Below are 17,373 nucleotides of genomic sequence, written 5' to 3' on the forward strand. Positions count from 1 at the left end.
TGTGCTGAATTCTATGGTGTAGATTCCGTATTGTTGTGTTTGGTTACATATGTCTTTCAAATAATGTTCTATAATTTGTCTTTTGATTTTTATATCTGGGAATTCTGATTTGCATGGGCTGATTCCTGGTTCAAACAAATTTACGAGTAAATTTTTGCAAAAGCGTGTTTGTCCTCTATCACTAAGTGAATTTATGATAAAGGGAAAAACTGCTTCTTCGTCTGGACTTTTGTCACTTTGAGTGTTGCTCATTTTTTTGTTTGATGACAGTTAATATACAATTATTAATATGTCTAATTGGTTGATTCCGATTGTATAGATGTACTGGTTTGTTTTTATATTTCTTTTTTATTCTAGTTTTTCCTCTTTTTGATGAGTTTGAAGTTGTTTCTGAATCGGAAAAATATAACTGATCATGGATTGGGCAATATTTGTTTACTGATTCTTTTAATTTGTATAGTGCGTCGAGACTACTGACTTCTGATTCGGAGAATGCATTTCTAATTTTTGAAAAATTTTTTCGTGTTGTCTGTCTTTGTTTACTTATAATTTTTCTTTTTGTTGCTTGTCGTTTTGTTCGAATGTATCCAACTGTTTGTGTATGTGGGGTTATTACAAGATTGATGTTTTTGGTTGTCTATTTCACAATTGTGTAGTACGATTGTTTGTTTATTTCCTAAATTTTTCAATGACATAAGGTTTAGGATGAGGGATGCAAGAAGTTATTAGTGATTTTAATGTCCTAGACTGTTAGTCCTTACGATTTTTTGGTTAGCTTAACCTGGGTCTTTTTGTTCAGGGTTGGCAAGAAAAATATATCGATTCCGAAGAATGATTTTTACTTTCTCGTGGATAGTCTAACTTAAGGTGTTAACTTACTTAATCTTACTTAGGGGTAGTGATTGTGTTCAAGGGTTGGAGAATAGTAAATCGATCCACAAGGTTCAGGTATAATTAGAACGCAAGTAGTTCGTTAGATACTATTTTAAACTTACTAAGTTTCAAATTTATCCTGGGTCAGGTAAGAGGAGGGTTCAAGTGAAGGATGAATAACCGAAGTTCTTCACTGTTTAGCCTAATTTGAATGGTTAGCGTGATTAAAAATTTCTATTAGTCCTGGGTCTTTGGAAAAGGTTGGGTAGTGAATCGACGTTTGAGGTCGTTAGACTTTTGATAAGTGGGTGGGGGAGAACAAAATTGTTCTTTTTGATCCAAGGATAAGCCTTGATGATCAGAATTTAAAATTTATAAGATAGAAAATTGATTTAGATCCAAGGAAAGCTTTGATGATCTGGTTTAATATTAAATAAAATTAAGTTTAAATTAAATTAAATTTATCTGGTAAAAGGTTTTAGTTTTTGATGATATTAGTTGATTTAGGATTGCTGTTATGTTTAGTTGATGAAGCTGGAACAACAGGATGATTTATATATACTAACAATTTTTGTCATGCTACTAATTTTCATTTTTGTTTTCAATAAATATTTTTTCAAATAGTTTTATATATTACTGCAGAGTTGGAAGGAACGATTTGAGATCTTTTTATCAATCGTTATTGTACAATAGTAATTTTATCTAGCGCCTGAAATAATCATTGAAGATTTCCTTCAAGGATTTTATGTTTGCAAATGAAAATCTAAATTCATTGCTAGTAAGATTCTAAATATATAAAATTGTGTTGGCTTTTGCCGTACGACCATGAAACTAACTGGTAAGTTTCTATGTAGTCGTATGTCGCCTCTTGTCCGAGGTTTTTTTCCAATACCGGGTAGTTCTCGTATTGTGCGGAATAGCGGCTCTGATCTATTGAGTCGTAGAGACATTTCAATTAATTTATTGTCGTGTAACATTTTGAAAATGTTCCGTCTAATTTCTAATCTATTTTTGGTTATTACTAAGCTATTTTGCTTTTTAAGGTCTTATTCGAGACTTATGGTCGCACCAGATGAGTTAGGTTTGATGGTCTAACTCATAGAGTAATTTTGGATAGGGTACACCGTCTGCTCGTCACGCTATCTTATTTTCGGCCGGATAGATTCGTGCAACTTCTTAGTCTAATACCGATCCTAATCTTACTCTTATATCTACTAGTCTCAGGGTGTTTAACTAGTCTCTGCTAGGCTCAATAGATCTAGAGTATACTGGCTTATTGCGATTGCTGAAGTTCTCTTGGAGAGGTAACTAATTTCTAATTTAAATTCAAATATCTCTGGTGCTGAAATTACAAGTAATTTCAGCACTTACAAATAAGTGGGTTGTTAGTTAGATGGAATATGATTGGTTAATATTATATATTTTACAGTGATAAAATATATAATTTATCCAATAATAAAATGTAGTTTAGACCAGGTTCCAAAACGTAGCAGATTCAGATGGTCGTTTCGCACGTATTTGCAAATTTATTGAATCCTAAATCAACTTTCCTGAACGTCATCAGAAGTTTTGTTTTGGGCAATCTTTTCCCTTTCAAAACACCTCGGATTAATCTCGATGAAGTATTGATAATATGATAGGATTTTTGAAGAATTTTCTGGTATCCGATTTTTTTTCGGACTATCAACAATTATCATGAAGAAATTGAATATTATATATGCTCATGTGGTGTGGATAGCAAAAGATACGGATATGACTTTAGCGCTAAGCACTACTATGGACCCGGCGCTATCATTATAAATGCATCCAAGCTCTCAAGACTTGATGTTTCAGGGAAGCTGACCTTGAGTGTTTTTAAACAAAGTTATCAAAAAATAGATTTTATTTTCTGGTTGTTTGATATTTTTTCGTTTTGAGCTGTTCTGAAGTTAACAAATTCTCAGTTTTTGTTGAGCGGTGGTTTGAAGGCAAACTTGATCAATGCTTATTTGTGGAGATTGAAGGGGCGTTTCTTAACCAAAAAAGGAATATCTGCGTTAGACTTTCATGGAAAATAATCGATTTTAATCGATTATTTCGGCGGAAAACTTAAAATAGTTAACGCGAGCAGCCCAATACTGACCCCTACAAGCTTTTCTATCCTCGACCACCAACGATCATCCTATGCCATAGTTCTTTCCAGTCACTCCGAGACTTGGTCGGAGCAGCAAAGGTGTTCGCAGAGAGATGATAATTCACATTCTATGTTAATTCTAAACCAGATACCTCAGATAAATTTAGCCAAGAAAACTTAGTTTCAATTGATTTAAAAAATATCAGGAGCAGATATAGGACTTTCAAAAAAAATTCGAAAACTTTGTCGACAATTTCTAGGTCGACCAAATTGATTTTACGAGCACTCTCAGAACACTCTAAGAACCTTCAATACATCAGAGAACCTTAAAGCTGACTCAAGTTCAAAAATCAACTTAGTCTGATCTTGATCAATAGATATTTCTAATCTACTCAGGGAATTGTAACAGCAAAATCTATCGTGAACTTAACAAAATCGATCGTGAATGAAAAAAGAGCGTGAACATATTTTAGTATTGTATATCCAAAACAAAAACAACATTTCATGTCTTATGAAAAATTTTCTACTTCAGTTAGTAAAATAACATATCTGTTGATTTTTTTTAGAACAATGGTGAATATTCTGCGAGATCAAGGCCGACTGAGCATCGAAGAGCAACAAATGGAACGAAATATGACTGCTGGTTGTCTCGTTTTCAGCAGCTCTTTTTTCTTCTTTTCTGGACTATCCACGTTGCTTATAGTGCTCCGCAGACTAATTTCACACGACATCATTTCAATTGAAACCAATTTGGAAAACACCAAAAAAATCTTGACACTGCAACTGATGGGCAAATTAGCTCGATTTTCCATGTCTCTGAATATCATTGTATCTCTTTGGGTTTTCACACTACAAAACGAGCGTTTCCGAAAAATTGTGATGGCACCATTTAATAGATGTTCCAATGCAGTTTGCCGCCCGAAAAAAGCGACATCCAACATAGTCGAGCCTGATAGGCCAGAAGAGATAGTGTTGTGCCTACAGGAAGGAAAAAATAGAGACCAATTGAGCGAATTGGATAATTTTTTGTCACCAAATTTCCAAAACGGGACTGAAGTAATAGCGATTCGAAGTCACTCAAACGTTCATCTTCAAGACAGGAAAGCTGAGAACACATGCACATTGCAACTGATTCGAAGTTCAAGCTTAAATGCAGAGCTTCTACATCATGAAAGGGGCTCGTTGGTTAAAAAAAGACGAGCTGAATTTAAACTAGTACAAAATGGAGGAGCCCACCGAAGACTTTCTACTATCGCAGAGACCAGCAACTGTAGCCCGATTGAAAAAGACAAAACTCCAGACTTGAAGTCATGAAGCCTTTTCATGAGTATTTCAGTTCTTATCGTCGTTAATGTGAATTGGCCATATGTATCTTTTTAGAATGTTTATGAAAAATCATTTTCGAAGTTAGAAACCAAGAATTTTTTGTGACCTTTTACTCTTTTGCTGTTCGATAGTGGAGTTTTTCTTACTTTCAACAAAATAAATGAACTGAAGCCTAAAAAAATCAAATGGTAAATCGCGAAAAAATAAATTTGAGTATAGAATTGGTGATTCTGATGTAATACATGCTATAGTAGGCTGAGCGTAAGATTGATTCGTCATTAAGTTAAGTAGTACAGCAAACAAAGGGTAAAAGTTCGAAGTAGTTGAATCTTCAAAGATATAGTCCATCTTATGGCAGAAAACTCAGGTGAAGTAAAATTGGCGGATCCCCCCCCCCAAATGGGAACTTCAGTGGCTAGGTTTATGAAACTCATAGGACGGATACTAGAGATGATTTGACCCGGGCATGCAAAAATCCATAACCCCCGGACCCCCCGGCGCCAAGTGATAACGATCCCCGGAAGTGTAAATTGCCCTATCAGAACTCGGTAACTAGCGGTCGGAATGGAACCAAAACATAGTATGTTATAGGCCTAGTTAAGGGGAGCTTAAGTTTGGAAACCCAGACCCCTCAGACCCCCACTTCCGGTTTCATGCCTGAAGTAAACAAACCCACCCCTAACTTCCGGAAGTCGTTTCTCGGCCTCCAATGATTGCAGGGAGCTGAAACTTGGAGGGATGATAGGTAGTGGCAAGATACATCTTGTATTATAATTTGAACCAAATCCGGCGGTTGGACCGGAAGCTATTAGCACTTGGAAAAACACCCCCTTAGACCGGAAATAGGCAGTATACGCAAAACAATGAGCGAGGGCATACCGATTTTATTGCGGCAATGGACATAGGATACGGACCCCGAAAAAAGACCCCTGGTTATTGAAACCCCTCCGGTGACTCCTTCCGGTGTTAATAGCTTTTTCCCGGGAAAAGTGATAATGGACCTTAGAAATGGGATAACTTGGGAAGTAGTAACGGGATATGGATGAAACTTGGTAGTTAGAACCCCCATGGGATTCTGAACCCAAATATGGAAGTTTGACTGCGGTTGACCTCTGGGTGACCTTAAGTTGACCATTGGACTTTTTGACCCCAAAATTGCATGGAAAGCCCCAATATTAACACCGGAAACCCCTGGAAACACCGTATTTCCCAGCCCAACCCCTGGAAATGACAATGGGTCATCTTGCTAAAAAAATTGGGAGGAAAACCTACATACTGGGAATTACAGCAGAAGCCGATAGAGATACAGCTTTTACATTACAACCTTGGAGTAGAGAATTTATTTTAAAGTGGACTTGGTAAACATTGGGTTCAATTTAGCTCGACGAAGGATCTATTAATAGCAATTCAACAAGACTAAAGAAAAGTAGTCCCAGAGTAACCTGATAGTAATAGGACCGCGGCCTGAGAGTTAAGTTTCCTAAAGAGTATGAATGGACGGAGAATTTATTTAGCTTCCCGGAGATGAATTTTTGGTTTAATTTGACCCCTAATAGACGAGCTACATTCCCCTGATAGCTGGAAGGTCGGGATTGGAATAGAGTACAGATAGAAAATTTAGATGCCTGAAATGAATTAGCTGAATTAAAGACCTTGAAAGATTGAAATAAAGACCTTGGGAGGATTACTGAGTAAACATAGCATGGTTTGGAGGTTGAGTTGAACTCGAGAGCTGAAGTTCACTGATTTCAGGAAATGGTTGATTAGAATCGTATGACATTTGTTTGCTTGGTCAAATTGTGACAGCTACCGCATACCGGGTATCTAATAAGCGTGAAAAGATTGATAAAAGAAACCGAAATTGGCACGTGGCAGAAGTGACAGGGGAGGGATGTAGTCTTAAAACATGTGCGGACGGGTGATTTAGGCGGATGTCAGGACTGATAGGGAATTGCTTGACTTAACTAAAACTAAGTGTCAAGAAAGATAAGTATTTGGAGGGTACCGGAGAGCCTGTAAGAGTCAGAACAGTGTTAGCTACTATCAAGAGTAGTTGGTTCTCGATCAGAGAAGAGAACAGTTGTTGGCTACTATTAAGACTAGTGGCTTCTCGATCAGAGTAGAGAACAATTATTGCTAGCGAGCAAGCTGACTGCAACCCGAGTTTAGTACCGGGTTGAAATACCTGTGTGAGCGAGTTGCGCTGGAACCCGAGTTTAGTACCGGGTTGAAATAGCTGTGTGAGCGAGTTGCGCTGGAATCCGAGTTTAGTACCGGGTTGAACTAGTTGTGTGAGCAATTTTCTCTGCTAGAGTAGACGAGTTTTGATCGAGTCAAGCGAAAACTGACGAGCAATTGAACGGAACGGGACGCCGGCTTCAAAATAGAAGTCTCTAAATAGTAGTTAGCTCATAAAGGATACTGTAAATTGCTTTTATTTCCTTTGCGATTGAGAATTTACTTATGGTGCCCACGATTTGCTGAACTAGCTACAAGCGCGAGAGGAGAGCCGAAAAGAGCCTAAATTAAGGGGGAAGTTGCGTAATCCTTTGATCGGCCGATTTAGTCTGACCACCAACATAACCCTTTCGGGATTGTGGATCATATCGTGTCTTAGTGTCCCCCGCTATTACACGGTATTAAGGAGAGAAACTCTGCGGCAGTTAAGTATAGTGGAAGCGTGCTTAGAGGAGAAGACTCCCCAGAAAGAATCTACATTGGCGCTCCTGGGTGGGCATCTCTTTGGACTACAGTTGCGTGAAATGATACGTTTGATCAACTACTAGACGATACGATTGCAATGGCGATGAACGACGGAGATCGTCAACTGATGGCAGAGGCAGCGGTGGCGGCAGCAAACGCCCGCGACCGACAGCAAGGTGTGTTCGGATTCGGGACGATACGTCCGGACCGGTTTCCGTCCAGCAGCTACCAGAACTGGGCGGACTGGAGGAAGCACTTTGCGTGGGTGGCCGATGCAAACCGGTGGGACGACGAGCAAGCCCGAATGGTCCTGCCAACTTGCCTGACGGGTTGGGCACTTGACGAATTCACCAGCATGCCAGCCCACTTCCGTGAAGAAATGGAGGGATTCGAACCACCAACTTTGTAAGGATGCTCGCCGAGCTCGATCACAGGATGATGCCGTTTCAGACGCACGCAGGTGCCCGAGCGGAGTTCAAAAGTCTGATGCAAGGCGAAAAGGAGGGTCTTAGGGAGTTCTCCAGACGAGTCCGATCCCTTGGGGATGTAGTCAATGTGAACATCGTAGCCCAAGCCAGAGATGACATGAACCGTGAACAGTTCATCGACGGGCTGTTTGATGTGGAGTTCCAAGACCAGCTCTTGGGGGAAGAATTAGGGAGCCTCGCTCAGGCCGTTGCTCGGGCCCAAGCCCTGGAGCTAGTCAACAAGACGTCACGGTCCAGAAACATAAAGAGGCTGCATTTCGTAAGAATGACCGAGAATGTACCAGAGCAGGTGGCAGAGGCGAGCCGCAGTGCTGGTGGACAGAACAGTCGGCTGCCACTTGTAGGGGCCATTCGGGACGACAGCAAGTAGGCACTGACCCCCGAATCGACCAATTGGTGAGTGTCAAGAGTGATCTTCTGACACAGATGCAGAATATGGCGTCTATGATGGGTAGGTTTGTCAATTCTATTATTCCTGCCCCCCACCCGAGAACTTACCCCGCCCTGATCAAACCCAACGACCTCGACAGCTCTTTGACCTTTACCCCGGCCAGGATCGTCGGAGTTACCCGAACAGTGGAGTCGACGCTACGGTGTGAAGAGCCAGGTACCTCGTGGCAACTGCTACGCATGTGGCCAGCCAGAACACTTCGCGAAGGAATGCCCCCAGAAGACCGCGGACCATTTAAACTACCAAGGGCCGGGACAGTGAGCGGATACCAAGGAGGTTTTGTCCCGGCCGACTTAAAAAGCCAAAAGTCGAACGGTAGGAGTCCCACTCCCAGCGGCTCGACCCAATAAACCCCGAATTCCCAGATGCCTCCTCGGATTCTGCAACGCAACGACAGGACGACTGGATCGGAGCAAGTTCAGTCACTCTTTCATCAAACCCAACCCCCCACCGAGGCAGTTTCTAAACAGATGTCTAGTACCCAGTGCCAGACGGAGAGATCATTCGAGTTCGTTGGCGTATGTCAAGTACCCGAAGCGCCTTTCGGATTAATAGCAGACGCTCGTGTCGGAGAAACCCCAGTGAGAGCGTTAGTCGACACTGGAGCTACCATCAACTTTATCCGGAGCAATGTTTACAGCAGACTGACAGCTGCACCAGCCCTCCGGACGTAAAAGGGGTCCCTGGAGACAGCGGACGGACGCGCGGTCAATGTTGACGGCTGGAGTTAAAGGCGGAGGTGATCCTTGGTATGCGATCACTCAAGGAGTACGAGTGTTCATTGGACTTCCACTGCGATAACTTGTGGACGGGGCCGAAAGAAGGATCAATAGTCCCCTTGCATTACGAGCCATTACGGGCCACGTCCCCGGGGCCCTCAGCAGTCTCAGACTCTCAAAACCCAGCAGCAGATGTCACAGAAACCCTACCCCAGCAGCCTACCTATGGCCCTGGAGATCTGGTGGAGGGCTCGACAGACGATGAAGAGGATCATTTGGTCCAGGTGATCAGTAACGGCGATGAGGTCGACCTCCAAGCGCAAGCGGAACGCCACTTGGAAGAAGATGTTCAGAAGATCTTGGGGTTGGCTGCGCCCGGTGTGGCGGGGGCTGAGAGAGATAGACTACGGGAATTCATCAGATCGCACAGAGACGTGTTCGCCCTCACCGATGCAGAGCTGGGGCAGACGAACTTAGTGACCCATCGGATTGACACAGGGGATGCGGGTCCCATCAAAGTTCCCCCTCATCGAGCTTCTCCGGCGAAGATGCCAATTATCCGAGAGGAGGTGCATAGCATGTTGGATAAAGGAGTAATTCAGCCGTCTAAAAGTCCCTACAGTGCGCCAATTGTCCTACAGAAGAAGAAAGTTGGGAGCTGGCGGTTTTGTGTGGACTATAGGAAGTTGAACGATGTGACGATGAAAGATGAGTTTCCCATCCCCCGGATACAACAGACCTTCGACGCTTTGAAAGGACAGAAATACTTTTCGTCCTTAGATTTGGCCGGTGGTTATTGGCAAGTACCCGTAGCCGAGGAGGACTGACACAAGACTGCCTTCGTGACCTCAGATGGAGGGTTCTACGAGTATGTAATGATGCCCTTCGAGTTGTCGAACGCCCCTGGGACGTTCCAGCGACTCATGAATGAATTGTTCCGGGAGCACTTGTGGAAGTGGGCTCTGGTGTTCCTGGATGACGTTCTAGTCTACAGCCAGTCGGACGAGAGTCATTTTGCTCACCTCGGGGCAACCTTTCAACTCTTGAGAGCAGCCAACTTGAAACTTAAACCGAAGAAATGCAGGCTGGTGCAGAGGGAGGTCACCTATTTGAGCCATATTATTGGAAGTGAGGGGATCCAAGTCGATCCGAAAAAGGTGGAAGCAGTCACGAACTGGCCAGTTTCATCAACCGTGAAGGGAGTGAGATCTTTCCTATGCTTCTGCAATTACTACCGCCGGTTTGTGAGAGACTTTGCCGGTATAGCAAGTCCCTTGTCTTCACTGACGAAGAAAAAGGTTCCATTTGCGTGGACAGACGAATGCCAGGCAGCCTTTGAACGTCTCAAGAGAGAGCTTATCACGGCCCCCGTTTTGGAGTTTCCCGACTACAATGGCAGCTTCATAGTAGATACCGACGCGAGTAACACCAGTCTTGGGGCAGTACTTTCTAATATCATCCAGGGAGAAGAATGACCCCTAGTCTACGCCAGCCGCGTTCTCTCAAAGACCGACACCAATTATTCAACGACAAAGCGTGAAGATTTGGCAGTTGTCCAAGCAGTCAAGTGGTTTAAGTCCTATATTTGGGGTGAAAAATTCGTTCTCCGGACAGATCACTCCAGCTTGCAGTGGCTCTTCAAGCAAAAGAAACCGGATGGATTGACGTTTAGGATACTGCAGCAGCTGCAAGACTTTTATTTCGAGGTTGTCCACCGAGCGGGAGCCAAGCATGGGAACGCGGATGGTCTCTCGAGAATGCTAGAAGAGGGACCAGATTGGCAACCTGGCGAAAAAGAGGAGGCATTTGGTCCCTGTCCACAGGCGATTCCACTCGAAGGGGCCTTGAGAAGAGTTGGTCGGCCTCAGACAGATATTGTACCAGACGAAAATGAGGCAATTTCCTGGGAACGGACACCCCTTGAGATTTTCTCTCTTCAAAAAGAGGATGAGTCGATAGCTCGAGTGTTCTACTGGGCCGAACTGGATGGAGAATCTGGCGATATGCCATCACTGGGGACGAACCTCATCCCAAAGGAGCAAGCGATCCAGTACGGACCCGAGGTTCCCAAATGGTTCCCAAAGGACGATTCCCGGCCTGTTCTTCAGACAGTAGTCCCCATAGTTAGACGCAAAGAGATCCTTAGTCAGTTACTTTCGTCTCAGACCAGCGGGGGCCATTTCGCGGTCGAAAAGACTCTAGCGAGGATACGACAGCGACTCTGATGGCCATCGATGAGGACAGATGTTGAAAAAAAAGGTCCAGTGGTGTCTAACATGTGCAGCACGTAGCACTGGAGGAAGGAAAAGAGTTGCTGGGCTGGTCCCATTTAAAGTGGGGATTCGATTCAACACTGTTGCAGCGGACACTTTGGGACCCGTGACACTTGCAATCCGGACGAGGGCGAAGCATATCTTGGTCAGGACGGACCTGTTTACTAAATATGCGGTCGCGGTACCACTAGTGTCCACAGACTTGGCAGAAGTAGCCCGAGAGATAGTGGAGAATTGGGTGCTGAAGTTCGGGGCACCCAATGTGCTGCATACGGACCAGGGAAAGAACTTTGGAAGTAATCTCATCCTTGAGATGTGCAGACTTTTTGGAAAAGACAAGTCCCGGACCTCCCCCTATCACCCTCATGGAAACGGCCAAAAGGAGCGTCATAATAGGGTGATTGCCTATGTCATTTCAAAATACTGTGCCGACAATCCCAAGACATGGGACACCGTGTTACCCTATCTCAATTTTGTGTATAACACTACAATACATAGAACGACCGGGACCACACCCTTCAATCTGGTACACGGGCAGGAGTGCCAGTATCCTATTGATCTCTTCTACCCCAAACCACACGACGAGCTACCCACGCAGGACGGTTTCGTGGAGTGGCTGGACGGGCAATTTAGAGATGCCCATAGCAGTACCCGGGAGCTCTTGGAGACCAATCAGCGACGTCAGAAAGACCAGTATCGGAAAAGGGTCCACGGCGAATCCTACTCCATGGGAGACAAGGTTTGGGTGTGGGCCAAAGAGAAGATCAAGTCAAAAAAGTTCTTCTTACCTTGGGAAGGACCTTAAGTCGTCCTGGCAAAAGTATTGGAAGTTAATTACCAGGTGGCAAAGCTAATCACACCAGGCAAGATACGGTTTCTACACTTCAACATGCTGAAACCCTATGTGGAGGAAGAACCCCGACCTGACGAAGCTAACTCCAGCAAACGCCCGATACCTTTCCGATCAACCGGATTTTTCGACGAGCCCGTAGTGCAAGACGAAGACCTAGAGTCGGCGATTGGAGGCCAAAACGAGATACGGCCTATAAGACTACCTGCTCCCCACCCAATTCCGCCGCATCGGATGAGATCCGGTAACCAAGAGGAACTGCTTCCAACGGAGGAAACGACTCAGCTAAGGAATGACCCAGTAGAAACCTACGACGCGGTGGAAAATGAAGTTAAGGGAGAAGACGAAACGCTGGTCCCTCCAAATGAGGAAGGCATGGAAATCTCGGGATCTACGGACACTATCGAAGAAGGAAGGGGTTTCGATGTTAGGGAAGAAGGCCGACCCAACCAAACACGGCGTCAACCAGTCCGCTTCGGAATAGACGAGTTCGAGAGGGGATAGCTCCACCTCAACAAAACTAAAATCGTTTTATTACTTTTCACCTCACCCCCATTTTCGCCCCAATAAATGCTATTCAGACTAAATTAGTTATTAGATGATGTTAGACGAGAGAATTGTATAGGGGATAGACCGGATAATACACCAGACTTTTAGTTATCACCGGTAAGGGGAAGTATTTTAATCATAAAAAGGGGAACTCCCAGCCTTTGGGAAGGGGGCTGTATTGGTAAGGAAAATTGGATAGAAACGCCTACAGACCCCAGTCTTTCCCCTCAACCACGTGATGTTTAGATGGTTAATTGTACTCTGAGAGGGGGCTCATGGCTTGTCGTTCTGGCCTTTCTCCTCTTGTTCGGGGTCGGTTCTACCTCAGCGTTGACGATCAACCACACAGCTGGAGCAGCGTTTGTGCAGGAGACCCCCCTCATCATTGCAAGTGCGATGGAGACGACCTGGGTCTCAGTACCTTTTACCGTAGTACCGGCAATCAACAAGACCCTCCTCGACCTAGCTTTCCAAGAATACCAGTACAGGTTGGCCAAGACATGGGAAGAACACGACGGGAACATTTGTGGGGACCTGCGCACTACGGAGGCTTTAACCAACATTACCTACCTGGCATTCAAGGGAATTGAGTATGAAATAGACCAAATTGAGTCGATACTGGCGGAGATGAGGAATCGAGCTACAACTTTTGTGGACAAACATGAGGAGGGGGCTCACGCGAAAAGAGGTGGATCGAGCCGGCGCTCGGAGGCGTCGCCGCAGCAATTATACTTGCTCCTATACTGAAGGATGGATTCTGCCATTACTTCTCCTTCTTTTGTTTATGCGGCGACAGTTCGAGAATGGATCGACTGGGAGAGGAGGCCTCTTTTCTGGATGGCGCTGTCCGGACAATCGTGCTTGAGTCGGGCGAGAAGCTGCACCTTCTGGGCCATTCCTTAAATAAGACCCAGACCCAGCTGAAATTATTCTACCATGATTCCAACACAAATTTTGAGCTATTCCGTGGGATACTCCTGAACCTGGTCAACGAAACTGATGATCAACGAAATCGGAGGAGCGCGTGTAACCAGTATCAATGAGCTTCCATTTATAGCCACGCGTTGAAGTTCTCCAATGTCGTTGCGAATCATTCGCAGACCCTGGGCACCATACGTGAGAAGCTGATTGCTTACAAAATGGCGGTGCACAAATACGGCTACATCCTGGATGATGCGTTGAGCGCACTTGCCCGCTGATTCGTACCGGCAACTTTGGTACCCCCGGAGGTCCTGACCGACATTCTAGACGGAATCCACCTGGACAAGATGCAAGAAGCCATTCCCAGGACTGATTTGATGACTTACTACGCATTCGAGCTCGTACAGTCGACAGTAATCACAGAAACGGGGATCAATGTGCTTGTCAACATCCCCGTTCATCACACGATGGGACTACATGAATTGTATCGAGCGATTTCCCTTCCCCAGCCGGCAGATGGAGGAACCACAGCGACTCAATACAGGTTTCCACGCACGCACCTTTTAGTATCGGAGCGTCGCGACAATTTTGCGGAGGTTTCGGGGGACGTTATTGCGGCACACTGCAGTGGGAGCAACCGCCTCAAGCTTTGCCTGAGACCATTTGCTATGTCCCGTAGTAGTGAGTCTTCGTGTCTGGCTAGTCTTTTCTTCGACCTGCCAACGACTGCGTTGAGATTGTGCCCTCAGGAGGTAATAGTCTTGCCTGAGACTCCTACGGCCATGTATCTGGAAGATTCTACGTACTTGGTTACTTCACGCTACGACGACTACAGACTGTTCAACTACAGCAGGGGGGCTAAAGAAAGTGGCCAGCCAATAGCGGGCTGTCAGATCTGCCTTCTCCGACCGATTTGCGACGGCCGAATCGAAACACCAGACGGTGCTTTCGTGCTGGTACCTGACCCGAGAACTTGCCAGTACAATACGGGTATAATCATTACCATTAAGCAGCATCCCCTCATCCAAACCCTGTTTGCCACCCTGGAGGAAGCAGAGAGAAATCTTTCCGGCGTGGTGATACCGGCAATTCTACGCGAACAAGCACGGAGTGAGATGGTCGAAGCACTCCGTCTCAACTTGATCCAGTTACCGGAAGGATCTCTGGACGAGGATGTTTTGGCTGAAATTGCCAAACCTTTCGCGGATGAAACTTTGCGGAAGCACACTCCTTTCCATTGGCAGATGCCACGTAGCAGACCCGTGCGCTACGGGGTCGTGATATGGGTTCTGGTAACCACCCTGGCAATCTTTGCATGTGTCTACTGACGATGCTTCTCAAAGAATAGTCAATATGCGCATGTACTATACAGGGGACGACGAGACGAGGATTCCGAGCGTTCGAATTGCTGCGGGCTAAAGATGCGCGATTCACGACAGGTATTGCCACCTAAAAACGACCCTCCCTATGACAGAGGGGCTTCAAGGCCAAATAGCTAACCCCAGGACCGTCGAGAGTAGATTCGTTCAGTGTACAGATCTATCTACCAACCAGATTCCCAGAGAGCCCATCGTTTGACGAGGCGAACGCTTCGAGAACTACCGGGACGAACGATACGACCAGCACGCTTTTGATGGGAAGAGGAATCAACTATGTCCGAGGGAAGTGGAGGGGTGTTTCTGGGCGAGGGCCGAGAATCGGGACCAGTGCTATGATGGATACTAAGCTGTGATGAGGAGGATGGTGAGTGAGGAGTGAGAGAGCCAGTTCGACCGGTCGTGATTTGATAACTTTTAGAAACACTATACCTAAATATTCGTGTATTTGCTGCTAATCATATTAGGGTGTGACTCCATCTCATAATTGACAATTAGTCGTCTCTTATCAACAAACCTGGCACCGTTAGAGGTTGGCTCACACCCAGATGAGTAAATTATATATTGGTTGGTTCCCCAAGTCAAGCTATCCTGATCTATGTAACGTAGCAGTTAATTGTATATTTAATTCATGGGCGACCGCCAAAAGGGTCTGCGATTAATGATTAAGTTAGGAACTGCATTACCGGGTCAAAACGATATTGAGTAAAATGAACTGAGTATAATAGGATAACAGGGTTCGAGAAAAATGCCTTGCGTAAGTAGTTAGCGGCCGGGACAATTAGATTAGAAGCTTAAAAGAAAAATAATTGATTTTAGCATTATTCGTGAGAAAAATAGGCTAGAAGGGAAGACTGTAGAATTGGTGATTCTAATGTAATACATGCTATAGTAGCCTGAGCGTAAGATTGATTCGTCATTAAGTTGAGTAGTACAGCAAACAAAGGGTGAAAAATCGAAATAGTTGATGCTTCAAAGATATAGTCCCTCTTATGGCTGAAAACTCGGGTGAAGTAAAATCCGCGGATCACCCCCCCGAATGGAAACTTCAGTGGCTAGGTTTATGAAACTCATAGGACGGATACTAGAGATGATTTGACCCGGGCATGCAAAAATCCATCAACCCCGGACCCCCCGGCGCCAAGTGACAACGGTCCCCGGAAGTGTAAATTTCCCTATCAGAACTCGGTAACTAGCGGTCGGAATGGAACCTATAGTATGTTATAGGCCTAGTTAAGGGGAGCTTAAGTTTGGAAACCCAGACCCCTCAGACCCCCACTTCCGGTTTTATGCCCTAAGAAAACAAACCCACCCCTAACTTCTGGAAGTCGTTTCTCGGCCTCCAATGATTGCAGGGAGCTGAAACTTGGAGGGATGATAGGTACTGGCGAGATACATCTTGTATTATAATTTGAACCAAATCCGGCGGTTGGACCGGAAGCTATTAGCACTTGGAAAAACACCCCCTTAGACCGGAAATAGGCAGTATACGCAAAACAATGAGCGAGGGCATACCGATTTTATTGCGGCAATGGACATAAGATACGGACCCCGAAAAAAGACCCCTAATGATTGAAACCCCCCCGTTGACTCCTTCCGGTGTTAATAGCTTTTTCCCGGGAAAAGTGATAATGGACCTTAGAAATGGGATAACTTGGGAAATATTAACGGGATATGGATAAAACTTGGTAGTTAGGACCCCAATGGAATTTTGAACCCAAATATGGAAGTTTGACTCCGGTTGACCTCTGGGTGACCTTAAGTTGACCATTGGACTTTTTGACCCGAAAATTGCATGGAAAGCCCCAATATTAACACCGGAAACCCCTGGAAACACCGTATTTCCCAGCCCAACCCCTGGAAATGACAATGGGTCATCTTGCTAAAAAAATTGGGAGGAAAACCTATATATTGGGAATTACAACAGAAGCCCATAGAGATACAGCTTTTACACTACAACCTTGGAGTAGATAATTTAATTTAAAGTGGACCTGGTAAACATTGGGTTCAATTTAGCTCGACGAAGGATCTATTAAAAGCAATTCAACTAGACTAAAGAAAAGTAGTCCCAGAGTAATCTAATAGTAATAGGACCGCGGCATGAGAGTTAAGTTTCCTAAATAGTATGAATGGACGGGGAATTTACTTAGCTTCCCGGAGATGAATTTTTGGTTTAATTTGACCCCTAATAGACGAACTACGTTCCCCTGATAGCTGGAAGGTCGGGATTGGATTAGAGTACAGATAGAAAATTTAGATGCCTGTAATGAATTAGCTACCCAAAAAACGGGTCTCCCCCTACCCTTGGGAGGTCGGAACGTTAACGGGATAAATGAAATAAAGACCTTGGGAGGATTACTGAGTAAACATAGCATGGTTTGGAGGTTGAGTTGAACTCGAGAGCTGAAGTTGACTGAGTTCAGGAATTGATTGATTAGAATCGTATGACATTTGTTTGCTTGGTCAAATTGTGACAGCTACCGCATACCGGGTATCTAATAAGCGTGAAAAGATTGATAAAAGAAACCGAAATTGGCACGTGGCAGAAGTGACAGGGGGAGGGATGTAGTTTTAAAACATATGCGGACGGGTGATTTAGGCGGATGTCAGGACCGATAGGAAATGGCGTGACTTAACTAAAACTAAGTGTCAAGAAATATAAGGAATTGTAGGGTACCGGAGAGCCTGTAAGAGTCAGAACAGTGTTAGCTACTATCAAGAGTAGTTGGTT

The 17,373-nt window shown here is 44.7% G+C and overlaps 1 protein-coding gene across 1 annotated transcript in view; it reads left to right on the forward strand.

The window, feature by feature from the left end:
• The window catches only part of LOC134848194 (putative uncharacterized protein DDB_G0277255), a 219,297-nt gene that overhangs the window by 42,259 nt on the left and 159,665 nt on the right, over positions 1 to 17,373 (forward strand). The window lies entirely within an intron of this gene.

Source organism: Symsagittifera roscoffensis, chromosome 1 (assembly GCF_963678635.1).
Source record: "Symsagittifera roscoffensis chromosome 1, txSymRosc1.1, whole genome shotgun sequence".
Classification (NCBI taxonomy): Eukaryota; Metazoa; Xenacoelomorpha; order Acoela; family Convolutidae; genus Symsagittifera; species Symsagittifera roscoffensis.